The sequence below is a fragment of the Periplaneta americana genome, chromosome 4, assembly GCF_040183065.1.
Source record: "Periplaneta americana isolate PAMFEO1 chromosome 4, P.americana_PAMFEO1_priV1, whole genome shotgun sequence".
Classification (NCBI taxonomy): domain Eukaryota; kingdom Metazoa; phylum Arthropoda; class Insecta; order Blattodea; family Blattidae; genus Periplaneta; species Periplaneta americana.
In genome coordinates, this window is record NC_091120.1 from 137902934 (window position 1) to 137915655 (window position 12722).

Here is a 12722-nt window from a genome sequence, read left to right on the forward strand (position 1 = left end):
AGAAAAACGCAATTCTTTATCACAAGCCGTTAAAGTATACAGAATTTTCCTTTTATACGTACCTACGTCTGAAAGACATGAAGTTAGGAAAGTGTTAAATGATCAGGTCATGGAAGGATTTGCTTTTCGAAGCAGTTAATTCGAATAACCAGTTGTAACAACAATCCCAAGAAATAGTTACCATTTTCTTCGCTGATAAAAACACAAGTGACCAGTGAAGAGTGCTTTTCAAACATATCTACAGGAGTCTAGAGGCGTTGGGAGACACTGATAGTCAAAAATACATGAGCACTGAAACGTATTAGCAGCTCATGTTTCTGGTGTAAAAAGCATAGCCGGTCGAGAAATTGCCTAATGACGCCACATTGCAGATGGACGACAACTGTTGATTAAAGTAACTAGAGTGCATGACAAGCAGGAGTGGAGAAATAAAGCAATTATGAAATATAAATTAAACGCTCCATCCTTAAATCTGTAATGAGACTTCTTTCTCGCTGGAGAATTTCATGCATAACTCATGAATGTCATGCACGTTTATAGAAATGTAGGCCTACTATTATCTTCAGATTTCATTAAACTTGGAGAGAGAAGGGATTTAAGAAAACGTTACAGAATAAAGGAAAGAAGACAAATAAAAGGAGAGACGTTGTAAAGAAATTGAGAAAGTATAAGTCAGTAATGAATGAACGACTGGTTAAATAATTGGGTAGTGGATTAATTTATTGAGTGATTAATTTATAGAGAAGAGAATGGAAAAAGTTAATATAAAAGTAGGACTGAAAAAAAATTATGGGACAATAAATAAGTGAACAAAAATATTTATGTGAGAGAACAAGAAACTTGGAAGGAAACGAAAGCTTCATGAATACACAAAAATATTGCTCCAAAGTGGAAAAAGTTGAAAACAAAAGATAAATAAATAAATAAATAAATAAATAAATAAATAAATAAATCTATTAATTAAGGAAGACAATCGAGAACATGAAGTATTATCCAAATATATTCGAGAATTTGAATATCTCGCTAAATACTGTAGGGCACGAATCTACGCCGCTAGGTGTCCCTCGGTGTATCGTTCAACTACTGGTCTGTCAACTGGAATGGCGTCTTTACAAGTGCACGTGTTTCCGAGTTTTGGCTGTGTTCTTTACATTTTACACCATGTTCTTTTTTTGTCTGCGATTTACGAAATTTGTTCCACCTGACCAGACTGTCAACGGGAAGTTTTACTGCTACAATTTGAAACGTCTGAGGGAAAATATGAGACGCAAACGGCCGGAGCTGCGGAAGAATAGAGACTGAATGTTGCACCATCACAATGCGCTTGCACACATCTTGCTCGCTGTTAGAAACTTCCGACAAAAATTACGAGTGCTTCCAAAAATAGAAACATCGTTGGAACTGTTGTATACAAGTCAAATGTGACTGCTTTGGAGGTATTGGTGGAAACTGGAACTTAAGGGAGCAAATGTGTGAAAATTTGATAATAGGGGAACTAGGCCTAAAATGACATACCTTAAGGAAATCTTGAAAAAAATATGTATTCTTACCAAATTTGTTTTTGTCAATTATATATAATTAATACTACAACATTAACATATATATTAAGATCAACAGAAAGTGAAAAATACTGACAATCTTTAACTGAAAGGTAGCCTATGTTTGAAAATAGACAAACTATGTCATTTTATCCAAGTTACTAGGGTAAAATGACACACTTAAGTTAATTTTTACATAGTTAAAAAAAAATGTTCTCTTAGATACACTTGCACATTCATTGTGTCCCCATGAGAAACGTTTCTTGCACTGTAGCCATGTTTCTTCTGGTTTATATTGGCTGTAAAATTCATTGCAGTACAGACAAGGTGCATCGTTCTCAATATCACTATCGAAGTCTCTCTCTTCATCTTGGTCCTCATTGCTTAGATCAAACTGAAGCTGTGTTTTTCCTCTGTTTGCTGAACACCTTTCTTCTACAGCTCTTCTTTCAGCTTCCTTTCATTTTAATTGGTTAATAAAAGAGATGCTCGATTTGAGACCCATAATGTGCTCTCTTTCTTCTCGCCACAGATCTAGTGCCAGAGGGAATCGGGGAGATCTCTTGCTGTGTCACATGAGGTGAAGGCCTCGTTTGTGACGTTTCCACTGCTGGAGCAGTTGTTGGTGATGGCTCTATCATATGTTCTTTTGCATTCCTTGTTGTTGAACTGCTCTTCTGTGTCGCACCCTTTGGCCCATCTGTAGGGACTGCATTCGTTAGAGGTGTGTCTGTGGGCGCTGCAGGACTAAATAAGTGATCAGGAAATATCTCCGAATTGAGTGGACAAATTGTTGTTGAAGGAAATCCACCCAATGCATTGGTGATGGTTGCAGCTTTTCCATAGACTTCAGAAAATAAGTCCGCAATTCGAAACTGTGTTTATCACCCATTCAGGATGGTTCTTCAGTCACTTTGTAACGGCCTGATCATATGTTTTCAAAGGCCCGAAGAAAGAGACATCAAGTGGCTGGAGTCGGTGGGTGCAGTGACGAGGGAAGGCTAACATGACGTGTAATCGCTGTTGCCAACTTCTGTGCACTATAGAGCTGTATATCCAAACTCATCTTACAATGTTTTCCACAAAAGCGCTTTTTGGTGAAGTAGGTGCAAGTAAACTTCAGACTCGCAAAGCCTAGCTCATTCATAAGAGGATAAATCAGAGTAACAAAATTCAGTGCATATACATATTGAAAATATATTTATTTTAGAAACTTTAGGGTTTTGTATATTTTAAAGAAATCCCCATCTCATCTATTTTAAAATCAGTTAGCTTTACGAAAAATTCAGTCGAGCAATGAGAGAGATGCCACTATATATTACATAATCACAGAAGTAATCACTAATCAGCCATTGTAAACAAATTTGACACCAATTTTGCAAATCGCTATCGCCCGTAATATATGGCTTCTCATTTCCAGTCAGAAACATGCACTTGGGTAAAATGACATAGTATGTCATTTTAGCCTAGTAGGTAGTATGTCATTTTACCCGGAATGAAGAAGAATAAGAAGTAGTGTTAGTACGGCCTAACCTCTTTATGAATTTGGATAGTGTAATGCTTTCTATAGAGGGAAATTTTCATGTTTTCAGTCATGAACATTATTTCACCAATATCTGAAGCTTAAAAGGACAAAAAATACATAACATACCTCAACAATATTATATTTGTCTTGCACTTTTTTCCTTTAGTTGCACCTGCTTCACCAAAAATCTCCTTCGCTTGCTGACATTTGGATGTAACCACTGTTTCCAGCTTCTGTGCACTATAGAGCTGTAAATTCAAACTCAGCTTACAGTGTTTTCATAAAACACATAGTATGTCATTTTACCCAAGTATGTTATTTTAGGCCTAACTCCCCTATTCATTTTCCCGCATTTCCCCCCCCCCTCCCAATTCTTTGCATTCACAGTGCTAAGGATTTCTCAGATTTTATTCTAAGAGCTTAAATTTTTATTGCGTGTTATTTAAAGTGTCCTTAACAAAGTTATGTTAGGATTTAAAAAAATATGAAATAATTTTTAATACAGAATAAATTGTGTGCATGTACACCTGTCAAAGAAAAGTGGCCGCACTCGTGAACAGCGAATATTTTCTAAGTCTACTTCGGGTCACGGTGATGTTACACGATGCACGCGCTTATAGAAGCAATCAGGAACTATGGAGTCATTCTACATCTGCGTCTCGTAGAGCCGCGGTAGAGTGCTCGCTTAATAATTCGAAGGTTGAGAGTTCGGGCTTTGTTCAAGTTTTCATTTCATTTTTTTTATCGTTCTTTAGCGATATAAATAATATTCAATTTATCATTTGTATTTTGTTATCGTTATTTAGCGATATGAATAATGTTCAAGTTATCATTTATATTCTGTTCTCGTTCTTTAGCGATATAAATAATATTCAAGTTATCGTTTATATTCAACACGGAAATTTTACTTGAAGGAAGTAAAAGGATAGGTTTGGAAGTAAATCCCGAAAAGACAAAGTATATTATTATGTCTTGTGTATTATTAGGATGTTGTACGAAATAGAAATATTAAAACTGAAAATTTATCCTTGGAAGGGGTGGAAAAATTCAAATATCTTACATCAACAGTAACAAATATAAGCCTAAATGACAGTCGGGAGGAAATTAAACGCAGAATAAATACCTATAGGAAATGCCTGTTGTTATTCGGTTGAGAAACTTTTTCATTTAATCTACTGTCAAAAAATCTGAATTAGAATTTATAAAACAGTTATATTACCGGTTGTTTTGTGTGGTTGTGAAACTTGGACTCTCACTTTGAGAGAGGAACAGAGATTGAGTGTTTGAGAATAAGGTTCTTAGGAAAATATTTGGGGCTAAGAGTGATAAAGTTACAGGAGAATGAAGAAAGTTACACAACGCAGAACTGCAAGCATTGTATTAGTATTTATTTATTTATTTAACCTGGTAGAGATAAGACCGTCAGGCCTTCTCTGTCCCTCTACCAGGGGGTTACAACTATAACATGAACAATAAGATTACAATTAATATTAAATTTACAATTACAATTACAATAAAAATTAAAGTACGACAAGAATACCTGATTAATGAAAGCTAGACATTTTATCATAGAAGTTAAGAACAAAGAATATTTTTGTAGAACAAAGAATATTTTTGTATTTGTATTCTTCACCTGACATAATTAGGAACATTAAATCCAGACGTTTGAGATGGGTAGGGCATGTAGCACGTATGGGCGAATTCAGAAATGTATATAGAGTGTTATTTGAGAATCCGAATGAAAAAAGATCTTTGGGGAAGCCGAGACGTAGATGGGAGGATAATATAAAAATTGATTTGAGGGACGTGGGATATGATGATAAAGAATGGATTAATTTTGCACAGTATAGGGACCGATGGCGGGCTTATGTGAAGTCGGCAATGAACCTCCGAGTTCCTTAAAAGCAGTAAGTAAGTAAGTAAGTAAGTAGGTAAGTAAGTAAGTAATCATTTATCGTTATTTAGCGATATAGATAATATTCAAGTTAGTTGTATTTTGTTATCGTTCTTTAGCGATATAAATGTTATTCAAGTTATTTATATTCTGTAATCCTTTTTTAACGATATAAATAATCTGTATTTTATATAAGCAATTCTTATAATATAAATAACTCTTTTTCTTAGTAAAGTAGGTTACTTTATTTAAATAATTTTTACATTAAGTATATAATATCTTATATAAAATAATTGATATATCATATAATATATTAATTAAAGAAACCGATATTATTTTATCATTTATATTGTTATCGTTCTTTATTGATATAAACAATATTCAAGTTATTTATAGTCTGATATTCTTCAGCGATATAAATACAAATTTAATATTAGGTTTTGGAAAAACAAAGATTTATAATCTTAGTGTAGTTTTTTCTTTTTATATTGTTATATTATACTATCCTGAAACACAATACAATGAAAAGGAGTACGAGGTGTTGAACTTGAGACGCTGACATCTAAATTCCGACGTTCTTCCGACTGAGCTACGGGGGCAAAAGTATAGAAATATTTGCGGAAAAATTGACCCAATTCCCCTCCAAGATTTTCTGATGGTTTGTAGAAGCTCGTTCAGGATGCCTAGGATGTCGAGGCTGAAAACAGTCGCTATTTGAAAAGACTAGTCGATTCCATGCCCACTCAACTGCAAGATGTGATCAAGATGGGAGGAAGATAGACTAAATATTGAATCGTGGCTTTTCGTTTTGTTTTTTTGGACTTTTAATTGTCTGAATGTTCTAATGCAGACGCCAATAAGTTTGTTTTGTTTATGCCACGAAAAATATTTTGTTGAGGATAAAGTCTTTTTTCTTTCCATTTGCAGCCACAATGTCATAATAAATAATGATAAAGTCATGGAATAATACATTCATGAACCTGATGTTAATTACTAAAACAGTCATAACAGAGACAGGAGCAATTATATTTTCTCTCTCTTTTAAAAACAAACAAAAATATAAAAAGCATTAGGTTGTTTTTGAACGCACGACCTCACGAATACCAGCCCGGAACGCTACCATTTCGCTACTACGTAACACGCAAAATACTTTAATTATAACTATAAATATCAGGCAACGTGGTCGAACAACATGTAACATCGCCTGTCTCCGAATTGTAGGGAAGATCCCGGAAGGGAACTTTGCTTCTAGTGAGAGGTCCCTTTTGCTTTTGACAACTCTACTCTATAAATTTTATAAATTCCAAGATGAATGGGATTAATTTTTTCCTAGTTTTTACAAGGTAAAATAAAAAAAAAATATGAGTAGGGTAAAGTTGCCTAATTCCGTGATACTCCTAATCCCGTGTCACAGTTCTTAAATTGAATGTCAGTCAAAGCTTTGACGGTCGACCATAGCGTCAGATATCTTTCTCGAAAGAGTGCATCCTTCGCCTACTTTTAAGACATCGGTGAATTTCCTAGCAAGATGCCCAATCCCAGGACATTTAGTTAAAAAAACGTACCACGGTATTAGAGATATCACAGAATTAGGCAACTTTACTCTATATTGAAACTTTCTAAAAGGATTAAAGTATTCTAAAAAATTTCAGATGTAAATTAAAAAGTTTGAAACATGCAGGTTATTTTATAAATTGAAATAATTCTTAAAATATCGAACTTAAACATTAGACTAAAATTAAACAAATTATTACTGATATCAATAGGAGTAGCTAGTTCACAGCTTAAAGAATGTACGAAATAGTAACTTTATCATCATCTCCCTTGTTCACGTTAACGAGCAAATTCTAGGGATATTTGGGTAGCCCTTTGTACAAAGGCTAAACGAGGAAGAAGGAAATAATAAAAAAAGATAAACAAAGGGAAACAAGATTGAAGGAAATGGAGGAAATTAATTGTTACTGTAAAAAGAATAATGAGGCCAAAAGAGAAATTAAAATAAATTAAATAAGTAGACAGAAACGAGACGTCCTGTACTTCTGTCGAGTGTTAAATCCGTCCCTGTTCAAGACAGCAGCATACTAACCCTTGGGCATTCGGCTAAGTGATGCAATAGGAAAACCACATTGAGCTGCGTTTACGGGCCATCTTCGCTATACAAACAGACGTAATCAGAGAGCGAGGAGGGCCTGAGCGGTGCTAATGAACCGACGCATAAGCGAGCTCTAAACCCAGAATTAACATTTCATTACCTCAGAAGAAACAATAACAGCTGCTAGCCGTGAGAAGAGATCCATCACGCAGATTATTAGGATGGCCCATAAAGGGACGGATGATTCCTGCTTATTGAATGAATGCAACAGTATTCCATGTCGGAGTACAGTCAAAGTCTCTGTAACTGACTTTATAGTGCCTATTCGCAATACTTCCCCTAAAGAGCCTATTTCAAGCGAAATGAATGCTAATCTTTCTAACACAGCGATTACGTCGCAGACGTTAAAATGTGTCGAATATGCAACAATGTACAGAGTCCGCCAAAAAAAAAAAAAATGTATACATTCTTTGTCAGACTGTATCGGGATATTGATATTGTCAATTGATTTGAATTACGAGTATGTTATAATATGGTCTTTCGCTCAACAGATGTCGGTACTTTCATCACGATAGGCCTAATGAGAAAACAAAATGCCTGGAGCACGCTTGACGTTCGAGCAGCGAAAATGCATTCTGAAGTTTTTTTTTTTAGTATTTTATTTTACGACGTTTTATCAACATCTTAGGTTATTTAGCGTCTGAATGAGATGAAGGTGATAATGCCGGTTAAATGAGTCCGGGATCCAGCACCGAAAGTTACCCAGCATTTGCTCATATTGGGTTGAGGGAAAATCCCGGAAAAAACCTCAACCAGGTAACTTGCTCCGACCGGGAATCGAACCCGGATCACCTGCTTTCACGGCCAGACGCGCTAACCGTTACTCCACAGGTGTGGACCATTCTGAAGTGGTTTATGAGGTTTGATAATGCCGTTGAAGTGCAGCGTCAGTGAAGACAGGAGTACAAAAGAGAACCCCCAACCCGCCTAACAATTAAACACATTATTGACAAGTTTGAGGCGCATGGAACGATTTGTGATATTCACAAAGAAAGATCGGGAATACCGAGTACAGCTACAAGTCCTGGAGAAGTGTGCCTTGAAATTTTACGCACATCAATTTTACCTGGTGTATGTGCGCTTTATGGAGCTGATGATGAGGTCTTCTACCAACAGGACGGGGCGCCACCACACTACCACCTAGCCGTACGAGCTTTCCTGGACAACCTGCAGGAACATTGGATTGGACGAAGAGGGCCCCATTGAGTTCCCCCACGGTTGCCAGATCTAACCCCTATGGATTTTTACTTGTGGGGAACTGTGAAAAATCAAGTCTATCGACGTAACCTCGCACGCTGGAGACCTTTCGCCAGGAGATTACAGCTGCATGTGCAGCGATCTCCATTGAAACATTGACCGACGTAGCTGCGGCGAACGCTCGTCGTTAGGGGAGTGTCGGGTAGTATCGGACATCGGGTAATATCGGACAGTGAGTTTCTTTCATCTACTACACGATGATAGTACCTGATTGATATGGTTACGTTTCTGTGATGTCGCATAGAGATACGTAACCATGTCATTCAGGTACTACCATATGGTGGTAGATGAAAGAAACGCACTGTCCGATATTATCCGATGTCCGATACTACCCGACTTTGCCCTACGTTATATGTCTGGCCGCCAACGACGAACATTTTGAACATCTAAAGTAACCATGTACTTAACTGAAGACAGTACTACATGTGTTAAATGTAAAACATACACATAATAAATAGTTTTCGTTCCTTAAAGAGTGTCTACATTTTTTTGGCGGACTCTGTATATTATGCCTAATACGTACCATGATATTTCAGTCATGCCTGTTTCACATCAAAATTATACGTCTTTCGCTGATGTCAAAACAAACATTAACTAAACATATCCAATGATCAGACCACCAGCCTGTCATGTAGGTTCGAGTCCCTTTCGGGTCTGGGATTTTTTATTGAAAAGTTCATATCGACACTTGAGGCGGACAAAGTCACAGTTATGGTTTTTCACGGTGTTCTCCCGTTTTTCCCCATACTAGGCATCTACATCATTCCGTACTATTTCTCCATTTTGTCATCATTCCGTAGCAGTCTCCGATAGTCGGCAGACGACGAACGGCCCAGGTCGATGGCGTTTAAGTGTGCTTAAATGCGACAGGCTCATGTCAGTAGATTTACTGGCAAGTAAAAGAACTCCTGTGGGACAAAATTCCGGCACACTGACGATGCTGATATAACCTCGACAGTTGCGAGCATCGTTAAATAAATCAAAATTTAAAATTTTTCTTTGTTAACAATGTAATAATGTTAACTGTAAAATAATAATATACAATATATTGAAAAATAAGTCCTTCCATCATTTGTGTATCTTCTCGCTCTATGTCGTACAAGGAACACAATATTTATGTTACTTATTTTATCGCCTGAACAGAATTGTTTATTTTCATAAGTGGGCTTCATTGGTATTGGTACACCAATATGGTTTTGTAGACTTAAATTTTTCCACAAGAAGCAACGGGTTGGAGATAAAAAAAAAACTGGAACAGTGATGAAATACTTTGAAATGCGCACAAATAAAGTATACGACATTCCACTTGAATCTCTTAAAAACAAATATAAAAAATAAAATTATTCACATCATGCTCTTTCGATTAAATGAAATATTATATTATCTAGAATATCGTTACATTAAATAAAATTATAAGGTGTCATTTGCAAATAAATTGGCTAATTTAAACCAACAACAATAAAAGCCGTAAAGTAGTTAAGTAGAAAACGCTATGACTGCAGAGAACGTAAACGGCAGATAATTAATTTTTCAGGAATTTGGTATATCAAAACTGGAACAAATTTATAAATAAACATTGCTGCTTTACTTCCATAAAAATTACAATAAATTTAAATTTGATCCCCATGAATACCATGAGACAAAACTACAGTTTCTTCCTACACACTCCGAAATGCCACAAAACTGCTGGATTAAAACACAGCAGAAATTTTGGACCCAGAATACAGGCTATAATGCAGTAACTAGAGCTTACTCTGAACTGAGTACACTGAACACACATAGATTTAGGAAACAAATTAGATTAATTATTTAATTGTTTTGTCCTTCCTTAAGCTATATGAGTTTAAAATTGTAATCGTGTACTTTGTATTTTCTTTATTTGTATATGTCATTACATGATCTGCATTTTACTATATATTAATATTATTGTACTGAATTAACACACTTCAATTTTATGTAAATAGACTGAACTGCGCCCGAGCAGGAGCTTCTGCTCTTTCGGGCTGCAATACCTAATGTAGTGTAAACCTTGTGTATTAAATAAATAAATTTGAATTTGTAATTTAGATAAATTGATGATATCTATAAAAATATTGTTTTTTTTCCTTCGGTATCAAATTTACCGGAAATGTATATTTTCTTAAAAATGTCGAAATCTATTTTCTCAGCATTGCAATAACTTCTCTGTTCTTTGCATGATAAAGCAAAAGAACGGCTGACATGTTTAAGTACACAGTCGAAAGAATAAATTATACCTACATCTATGAAGAAAACTTGCTGAAAATAAGGAAATAATAAATTGTAGTTTCCCAGACTCAGTTTTTATAGCGTGCTAACGACTAGACAAGACTTCAAGAGAAAGTATTGCAATGTCATTTTCTGTATAGTATAATTGAGACTGAAGTATGAGAAATTCTAAGTATTATATAAACACAACACTCGGAACACAACATCTGCTTGGTATGCGAACCATGGACACGGAGAATGATTTTTATCGTCTGTATCGTACGGAATGAGCGAATAAATGTGGTGACTTAAACGCCCGAATAAGCAAGGATCAACTACGGAGACCGTTACAACATGACCAGAAGCAGCTCTGACAGAACTGGTGCATCTCTTCAACGAGAGTGGAGCAGTTAACCTTTATGCGCCCCTCAGAGCCACGGTCGACGTTCTCACGCCATATCCGAAGAAGCAGAAGAAGAAGACTTCGCGAAAATCGTGACCACAGGCAATTACAGCACAGTCTGACTCGAAACAAATTTCATCATCACACTTCTAGGGTAAAATGAGGATCAGTTTTGAGCATCGCACCGGGTTCGGAACCAATGTTATCCTTCTGGGAAAACAGTTCCTTAAAATAAGTTAATAAAAGTTCCTCCCATAGTGTTCGAAAATCTTTATTGTAAGGCTTTGGGCTACGGATTCATCTCTTCTGTAGAGATTTAGTTGTCCTCCCATCTTAAATATGGTCTTCCACGTATCATATTTTCTTCTGGTTTATAATTTAAAAGAAAATTGAGACAGTTAAGCTCTGGAGATCTTAAGTGATGTTCGTACCATTAAAAATCAGAAAACAATTTCCTGTTACTAAGAAAATTATAACTCTGGCTTGTTTCTATACTCCTCGGATCTCTAGCATTGTATTCTGTCGTTGTTTAAAAAATACATTTTTGATGAGTTTATTTTCTTTCTACATATTTTCTGGAAATATGATTTTTTAACTCTACTTTCCAGCAGTCAAGTAATTAGAGTGATTGTGATTATATTATTTTGTAGCTTCACGTATTTTAGTTAAAATGCCTGGTCAGACCTATTTGTTTCATACTGTAACATTATGATCATTTGCATATTTGTTAATTTGACCGTTTATATTTTAGTTCAGTTATTTAATTTCTTCTTAGTCCACCGATATGCTCGTGCGCTTCCCAATTAAGCGGTCTGTGATTCGATTTTCGATGTAAGCGGAGATTTATCTCCATTCCAAGGAACTGAGTGTCTCTCGTCTTGTACTTGTCCTGTGACGTCCTCGTGGTGACCCTGCATCATACTGACCACACGCTTAGGAAGACTATATGAAAGAATCTAATCTTTGTCCAAATAATATATACCCTCCACTAAACCCTCATTCCCTGGTGAACTTGTACAAATTGAGGAGGTAAAGTAAGACAAACAAGGAAATAAAGGAAGAAGAAATAATAAAAAAGAAAGAAAAGAAGAGAATAGTAAGAAAATTAAAGGGTGGAAGGAGGAAAGAAAATGAAGGGCAAAGGTAGAAACAGCAAAAGAAAGGAAAGAGAAAGAAAGAAAGAAAGAAAGGAAAGAGAGACAGAGAAAAAAGAAAAAGAAAATAAAAGAAAAAAACAAAGGAAGGAATAAATAAAGAAAAAGGAACAAAAAAGAAAGGAAAAGAAGGGAATAAAGAACAAACAAAGGAAGGAATAAATAAAGAAAAAGGAACAAAAAAGAAAGGAATAAAGAACAAAGAAAGGAAGGAATAAAGAAAAAGGAACAAAAAAGAAAGGAATAAAGAACAAAGAAAAGAAGAAATAAATAAAGAAAAAGGAACAAAATAGAAAGGAATAAAAAACAAAGAACGGAAGGAATAAATGAAGGAAAAAGAATAAAAAAGAAAGGAAGAAAGAAAAAAGAAAGGAACGAATAAGTAAAGAAAAAGGAACAAAAAAGAAAAGAAGGAAATAAAGAACAAAGAAAGGAAGGAATAAATAAAGAAAGAGGAACAAAAAAGAAAGGAAAAGAAGGGAATAAAGAACAAAGAAAGGAATTAATAAATAAAGAAAGGAAAAGGGAATAAAGAACAAAGAAATTAGTAAATAAAGAAACAGGATCAAAAAA